Here is a 9,123-nt window from a genome sequence, read left to right as displayed (position 1 = left end):
TCCTCACTAAGAGAACTAAAGAGGGGCATCACCTAGCCAAAGGGAGGATGGGCTAGGACATCCTTTTTCTCAAAGAGAATCAAGAGAACCAAGACACAAATTTACAATAGAGAATATATGTACTAGACACCATATTAGAATATGAGAGAGAGAGATGAGAGGAGAGGGAGATAATAGGAGAAGAGATAGAGGAAGCTTGCCATTATGCTACATGGAATGAGAAGATGAGAAGAGAGGGAGATAATAGGGGAAGAGGTAGAGGAAGCTTGCCATTATACTACATAATAAAAGAACTTACTCATAGCTTACCTCACAGAGATGAGGGTATTCTAGAGTGCTCTCATGGTCTTATCATTGTTCTCCTCCCCCCATCTTCATTCTCCATAGGCTCTTTATATAGCCTCCATGAGGGATTAGATTAAGCTAATCTTCTTGATTAACATAATCCTAGATGATGTATGGCATCTTTGAAAATATGGAGAATAGTGGATGGGACAAGTCCCCACCTTGGTCATCATGCAAGAAGCCAAGGGTGGTGGTAAACAAAATAGAGAAGTGGAGCTAGATTACAAGAGGTGGGTGCCCAAAGCACATTATTATAATATATTTAGAAGAAGAATAGAGTGGAAAGTTGGTGTGGTGAAAGAGAGAAGCAAATTGCATGTAGCCAGTAGTCTGCGCCTTCGTAACTTCAAATTTGTGAAGAATCTGAAAAAAATTTCTTCTGCAACTTTGTAGGATAGGTCAAAACCGATCGGGCATCGTGAGAAATTTCTTGAAATTTGTTTTTTCTTGGGAGTTATTGAGATTATAAAAAATGGCTTCCAAAAGCTGCTTTGACTTTAGTCTCCCATATGTATATAAATACATATAAGCATGTGACAAAAGGGGTCCATGCTTGTAAGCTTTTGTGCGAGATCCAAATGACACCATGATGTGGATATTGACTTGTGTGCTAGGGTGAGATGTCCTCTAATGATGGTGATAGATTCCAAATCTTAGTGATACAGACGGAGCCCATGTGTAATTGGGGGCTAGTCCTTTGAAAAATCTATGCACTCACTCAACTCCTAGGTGTAATCCATTTTTATCTTCACTAAGATAGCCATTTCTTTTACCCTTTACATTGACATGCCTCCTAAGAACTTGTTCCCACCATTTGCTAGAGTTATCATAATCGAGAAGCAATGTAGCATACCTAGTGCTTGAAGAGTAAACCCAAAGTGATATGGTAAGCTCTTGATAGGGGCTTTGGCCAAATTTTGTGGTAATAATCCGGGTTGTAAAAAACCCAGATCAATATAGATCCATGTTTCTTAACATGGTATCAGAGCCATGACTGAGCTAAGCTAGTAGTGTGATTTCTTGTTCTTTGTAAGCTCTATAATTTGTCCCTCTTTCACTCTTCTCCTTGTATAAGTACACATCCTATTTCCATCTCAATTTCTTCAAGCCATCCACACATCCATTGTCTCTTACGAGGTGAAGGAGCTCAAGGAAGGGGGTGTTGCTCAAGGAACTTGGTTTGAGTTTTGCATTAGAGGAGCTAAGAAAGGGGGATAGCTTGGTCAAGGGGTCTACTTTTTTCTCTGATAGAGACTAAAAAGAGAGAAGGGAGAGATGATGCTCTTCTTATTCCTCCCCACCATCATTATTATCTAAGGTTACTACCATATTTGGCACTCATATCCACACAATCTCTCAAGACCATTGGCCTCCTTCTGTGCACCCGCCAGGAGATGTAAATTTGACGATGGCAAATTTGGGGATGCCGATTCTTCCCAAGTTTTTTGGGGAATAGGGGTCTGTCTGTGATCTAAGTGCGCTTCGGCTTGTCATCTTGCAGATATATATGCTGGCCTTCTACACAGATTGAAAACCACTCTAATAGATGCTCAAGTCAGGTTCCCCTCAGCCAAGCTCCTCAGTAACCCAGTCCTTTAGGAGGTCTGTTATTGGCATAAAACTTTACGTGTTGAGTGAGATGCAATGATACATGATGACTGCGGTGGCGGAAAGTCATTGCTAGAAGAGCTCAAGCTTGTCACGTGCATTCATGAGACACATGAGATCCTTCTACTACCCAGCAGCTACTTTTGGCTTTGGAGTACTGTTGCAGATGGAGAGTGATACTAACCGCATTGAATCACACGCTCACACAACTAGCTTTGGGTTCAGAGAAGTGCCAGAGGAGGAGAAAGAAAGACTTGTTGGTGAGGTGTTCAAAAAGGTGGCTTTCAGCTATGACCTTGTGAATGGTACCATGATTACAGGGCTGCATTGTCTTTGGAAAGACAGATTAGTGTCAAAACTATCACTTATTCCTGGTATGCAACATCTTGATGTGGTTCTTAGTATGCAGCATTTGGATGTGGCTGGTGGTATAGATGATGTTGCATTTCATGTTCTATAAGCAATACATTCTTGTGAATGTATGGGCACACCTACCCAGTCTTTTGATGTAGAGGCAAAGGATGATACACGAGTCTTTGTATGTGATATCAATCCAACTATGCTCAATGTTGGGAAAAAGAGGGCCCAAGAGAGAGGACTTGGGGGTGCACAATCCTTAGTGTGGGTGGAAGGAGACATTGAGGCTCTTAGTTTTCAAGATAATAGTAGTGATGGATATATGATTGCATTTGGCATAAGGAATGTGACCCATATTGAAAAGGCTAAAACATTGAAAGATGCAACTATCTCACAAAATAGAGTGGATTGGACTAGGGCAAGGTCTATTACCATAAAGGTAGACTGGGCTTCACAAATTGAGGACCTTGAAAGACAGTATGCCAACATGATGTGTTACAAGAAGACTGGAGAAAAATGTCAAGTACCATGCATCAACAAAAGGGACAACGAGCATAATCAAGGAAAAGAGCATGAAGACAAAGAAGAATTTTGAAGAATGCCAAAGAAGTATGAAGAAGAAGATACTTTCCATTGTTACAAACAAAATGTTTTGCAAAAATTTTCCATCATGGATCTTGTTTTCCCTTAGTGGATATGCTTCTCATAGTGGATGTAACAAATCCTACAAAAAATGTAAAGTTTCAAACTTGACCTGACTAAGGTTGCCAAAGAGCTAGTCTCTTGGTCCATGTTCGCATGTAAGGGGGGAAAATCCCAGTAGGTGTAGGAACTCATCATTTGAGGGGGGGTGTTGATAAATCAAATGAAGGTATGCCCATAGAGGCTGAATGCGTGCCCAAAACAGGCTTGCCCAGAAGTGGCTTTGTATGAGAGATATGACAAAGATGTATGCTCTAGAAGCTCTAGGAAAAGATGTCCAAAATCCCATAAGCACAGTGAGAAATAGTGGTACTATGCAAAAGCTATATAAGCATGTACTTGACACTCATTTCAATGCAATTGTTCAATCATTCTGTGTCACTCAAGATTGTGTTTATGAGTCCAAGTTAATATATCTTGGAACCTAATTCACTTGAGTTATAATTCTTTATCTCAATCATGTTTTATGTTTATAACCTCCATCCACCATAGCTAGCATAGCTCTAGATCGGTGTTTCTTAACAAGGTCCACATACTATACTTCTAATAAAGGCTAGGTAAATAGTGTGGTGTAATGTTAAGTTATTAATGATATTAAAAAGGCAAAGCTAATCCACCTTAAATATGATTGAATAAATTATGAAAATTTTACATGTCCAATGGGACCTTGTTAATCATCACTAGCTTTCCAACTTTTATGGGTACACTATCTTTTTTTACGATTGATATAAGAGAGATCTTAATACTTAATAAATATTTCACAATCTTATTTCAAAGGTCCCAAACATTTGCATTGAATGCTCTATGATATCTTAGAGTGCCTACTGGCTTAAATTACTTTTTCCTACATGACTCTCCTTTACCTTATATCAATTGAGCTTGTTACACCTGCCATTGTCACTTTTGTATTTTGATATCTTGCTTAGGTTTAATATTACCCCATTCACTATTGAGTTTCACTCCATAGCACATGGTAGAATGTGTGGGACTTGAGTAGAATGGTGGAAGAGTATAAAAGGTTAGGTTGATGACAAATTAGGGATGGGATTCAATAGTTTTTGAAATAGCCATTGATATACATGCAAGGAAGAGTTGTGCACATATGGGGAGGGTGTCTAACTAAAGAGTAGATGGTTGGAGATTTGATTGGGACTTGGATTTTTCTACCTTTGAAGATCTTTAATGAGCATGTGGGAAAAAGAGATAGGGGATTAGAGATGGAGCCACTTAATAAAAAACACAAGGCACCTTCAATTTCATGATCCCTAGATAACATATATGTGTATATAATTAGTGTGAAGTTATTGGTGAAAAGCTATGCAGTGGTGCTTAGGTAATTAGTCTATAAATTTCTTAGATTTTTCTACCTTTGAGGATCTTAAATGAGCATGTGGGAAAAAGAGATAAGGGATTGTAGTTGGAGCCACTTAATCAAAACCACAAGGCAGTTTCAATTTTATGATCCCTAGATAACATGTATGTGTATATATCTAGACTATAGGTGGATCCTTCTCTCTCTCTCTCTCTCTCTCTCTCTCTCTCTCACTCTCTCTCTCTCTCTCTCTCTCTCTCTCTCTCTCTCTCTCTCTCTTTGTTATTTACTTCTTTTTCTTCTCCTATGCATTCAAAAGGACTGGTCTCAAGAAGCACTCCATGCAGGCATTGCTCAAGTATCTCTTTGTAGCCATCCATATTGTTAGTGAGGTACTCGGGGAGATCTGTCATAAATATATGTATGTATCATGTGGGTTCAACATAAGGGATTTTTAAAATAATGGGTAGGAATGGGTGGTTACAATTTTGAAATAAACTCTCATTCATGTCCTCTATTAGATTGAGAAACTAGGGCAACAATATAATGGCATGAAAGATTAGTCTAGCCATTGCATACTACTTATCAATCCTTGCATTTATGTCAAAAAATAATGCATGGAGACCCTCTTCTTCTACTATTTTCCCATAGATTTTGTAGGGTTATGAGTAGCCTTAGGTAATTGCATGTAGTGATGAAGGTTGGGTCAGGATAGTCAAAAAAATGGGATGAAAACCTACACAAATGGTAGAGGGTAATGGTGTCTTTTGATTGCTATATTCAGTGTCTTGACACCTACACAAATTCTCCACCTTGTGGTTTTCTTAGGTTAAATATATATTGGACTTATCCATTCTAAACAAATTGAGTCACTACTCTATTGGAATTTCCATATCAATATCCTCCTTAGTAGATGATCAATCATTCTCATCCCTTGAATTCTTAATCAAGTTGACTCATTACTTTGTTCTTCCTTCTCTCATTCACTTTCCTCTCCCAAAGGTCATGCTAAACCTCTATAATCCTCTCTTATAGTAAAGGCCCAGGGGTTCCACTAGGGTTTACCGTATGGTACCATGTGAGTGTAAGGGAGGGGGGTTATTTAAGGGAAGAAAGGTACATTTTATAAGGTAAGGTCCCATAAATAGGGGGTAGATAAGGGGTATTTTCATATATTTCTTGCACGCAGGTGACATCTCCTTATTACTACTAGTGAATCCCTCGTGAGTAAAGGGTAGTAATACACTTTCTGCAATCTTGAATCACTTGCACAACTCTCAATCAAGGCATGCTTAAATCAAAGAGAAAGATCCCATACCTACAGGCCTTACATGACATCTCATTTTGGAAGAAAAATCAAAGGCCTCAAACTATTTCAAGGTGACATATTCTTACATGATTGTCCAAATAAATTTTGAGCCCTAAAGGACCTACCATTTCTAGCCGCGAACCTTGAACACATGCCTCCGTTCTCACACAAACATGGGCTCCCCGATCAATGAATGCTCCCCTTGTAATTTTTAGCATGATGCAGTGCTTCTACCATTCGACATATAAATGGAGGATCTTCAAAACTATGCACCCTAGACTTAGGAGGACTTACCAATCACTTCTATGTAGTTCTTAACTTTGGATATAATTTCATCAATTGACCACAAGTGACATCTATCTTTTTATTTGACACATTTCTTTTTAAGTTATAGTTTTTTTGGCCTTTATCCAAAGTCAAATTCTTAGCATTGAACTTCCTCTTGGGCTTCCTTTTTTTCTTGCCTCTGGATTCTTGGTTCCTTATTAGTCTTTGGCTTGGTTCCTCTTCCACTATTCTCATCTACTATTGTAGCTTCTTCCACCCCAATTAGGCTCACCGATGACTTTTACATGTCCTTTACCTTTCTTCCATTGGTATACAATTCTCAATTGCATAATCATTCCTTCTATTAGGAGGCCTTTGAGGCATAGAATGCAAATCACCTCCCTCTTGCAGCAAATAAGGATACCTTGGGCTTAAATCACCAATGTCATTATAGTTATAGCACATTGAGAGCATACCTTGATCTTCTCATATTTCTTATTCTCTTCCTACCTTGATTCCATGGTCTTCTAGTTCCCTGCATTCTAAATCTTGGATAGATCCATGTTGGAATCTATCCTAGAATCCATCTTGCCTTCTAAATCTTCTGTGTGACATGTGAGATTGTGGCATGTGGCTGATGGACACCTCTTTTGTTCCAAAAACTATTCGAGCATGCTTGTGTAACCAACTTAAGGGACAAAATATTTATATCAAAAAATAATTTTTGCACTTGAATAAGACTTGAACCCTTGCTAATCACCTCAAGGAAAATTCTTAAAACCATTGGGCCATCCATGACTTCTCGTTAGATGTGGGCATAATTGGGTGTGTAAAGAGATACGCTCATACTTTGCACATTGTCCTAGCCCATCTGAGGCAATGTGTAATTGGCCTTATATGGCCACCTTGATCCTTTTAAAGGCCTATCTAGCTTGAGGCCTTCCCAAAATAGCCAATCATAGAAACTCAAAGTAGGTGGCATCCTCTAACCAAGCTAATCCTCTTTCCTATAGGCAGCTTGCCTTATCGCATGAAAACCAACAACTTTTGATTTCAATTCATGTGCTCCCCAAATGCCCATTGGCTCCTTCCCAAGTTCTAATATAGCAAATTTTTTTTGTAGCACTCAGGCTTGCCATCCTGTAATGTGCCCGCTCCTCAAATTGCGGGACACATCTTAGCAGTCCATCGAGAGATATATCTAGAAGATGCCGCGCGCACTCCCAAGGAATGACACGAGGTTTGCCAACTAGGATCTCTCGAGTCTGCCCCGCAATGGAACTTATCCGGGCGTTCCCACTAGGATCGACCTGAAGTCTGAGTTCCTAGTCAACATCGTCTAAGGTCATAGACCGACTTTTTCCTGACATTTCTCGTTAACATTTCCTTTGAGGAAAGCTCTCGGTTAACAGAGACCACCCTTCCGTACGATAAACCCATTGGTCCATCCACCAAGCTTTCCTCGGGGTTTTTTTAGTTATCTAATTACCTACCACATTATGTTTGACATATAAAGGCAGCTTCCTTAATTAACCTGTTAATCACAGGTTCCTTTACGTAGTTTAGGCCATAGACACGAAGACAAGATAAAACAAGATCAAACACTTCCTAAACTTATCTTCAGATTAATGTGTGTCTCTTGCCCATACAGGAGAATTAAATGCTTCTTTCTGCCTCCGTAGAAAAAATCCTTCCGTCTCCCGACAACAAATCCGAAGGTTTTATCCTACCAAGATTCTACCTTGTGACTAATATCAAGGCCTTGAGATTCCATCTCGAGTCACATAGAACACTTATGTAGGCCCCCGGAGGCATCGAGATTTACGGCCAGAGCCCCCATTGGCACTCAAGTGTCCTCCTAACCCAAGTGATTTCCACGGAGAGACCTCTCGCGGTGGGTTCGGTCCACATTCCCAGTGCGGATTCACAATCCCCTTGGTTAGGGTTTGGTAGCTTGCGGGGGATAGCTAGCACCATCCTTCCTTAATTATCCCTTTAGGAAATCAACCATAGTTGAAGCAACCAGCTTAATAATAATCACTAGAGAAAACATCCCTTTCATTTCCATGGCAATCAGTCATCTCAGGTCTGGCCATGTAATCATTAAACACACCCCACTTGGGTTAACATCCAAAACCACATTAACAAACAGTGAATGTACACCCTCTTGCTTCAAGGCATCGCAATCCCATTGCATGTACAATCAGAATTTAACTTGGATGTATCAAAACACTTATGCAAGGGATTTACAACCTTTTCAAACAACCAAGCATAACTTGGGTCAACAATCCATTTAGGGTTAGGTCACTAGATTTCAATTAAGCTATTTGCAATAGTCCACAGCATGATTGATAAAACAATTCACAGGCACTTATACTAATTCCTAATGCACCAGATCCAATGATGGTCTAGGTTTCTATCCATCGAAAACTATCATTTCATGTGTTTCTTTTAGTCATAATTGCGAAGCATGAATTCTAAATGACTATTCATGCACTGAATTGGTTTAAAAGCTATTATTTTATGTGAAATAATGCAAAAACCTTATCATTTTATGCGTGTAAAAGCTATCATTTCATGGTGTGCAGATCGGTCGTTGTATGCTCACGTAGTGAATCCCGGAAGGTCCCCAAGAACAATGAACTCTACTTTTTGCACAAGTTACAAGGTAAAAAGCATGAACGACAAGAGCAAGAGACCAATTGGGTTCAATCTCCCCCCATGCCTTGTGTGAGCGCTTCACAAAGCATGTATTTTATGTATATTCCATCTTCATGCTCAATAATAGCCCAATTTACAAAAATATATTAAGCTTTTATCTTTTGAGTTTGCTTTTACAAAAATAGGAATAAAGCTAATGGACGGTGCCCAAAGAGTCTGGCACGCCCAATACAATGTCCAAATAAAAATAACATATCCGTGCACATGAGCGCATACAAAATAATAATAAATAATCGATGTCTCAATAGACATGACAAAATATAGGCATGGCGCCTATCAAAATATAATCCATAGGTCGAATACTCGCTAGACTCCAATGTTTTCCTCCGCCACTGCTGCTATCTCTACACATCAACTGAAGCATTCACAATCGTTAGTAAAATAATACAATTAAATCGACAAAAGTGAATACCTAGCAATCTTCAGATACATAAATAAATCAACTGGTTAGAAATAAATCCTAACCTTAATTTATTACGAGTGCGCACTCTAAACTCATAAA

General features: G+C 39.2%; 1 pseudogene; it reads left to right on the top strand.

The window, feature by feature from the left end:
* The first annotated feature begins 2,065 nt into the window (after positions 1 to 2,065).
* LOC148032175 (2-methoxy-6-polyprenyl-1,4-benzoquinol methylase, mitochondrial pseudogene) lies at positions 2,066 to 4,887 on the top strand (annotated as a pseudogene).
* Positions 4,888 to 9,123: the final 4,236 nt, after the last annotated feature.

Source organism: Lygodium microphyllum, chromosome 8 (genome assembly GCF_053477565.2).
Source record: "Lygodium microphyllum isolate KBCC chromosome 8, Lygodium_microphyllum_v1.1.10, whole genome shotgun sequence".
NCBI classification, from domain to species: domain Eukaryota; kingdom Viridiplantae; phylum Streptophyta; class Polypodiopsida; order Schizaeales; family Lygodiaceae; genus Lygodium; species Lygodium microphyllum.
Note: the sequence above shows the minus strand (reverse complement) of the source record. Positions and strands in the feature narration are given on the sequence as shown.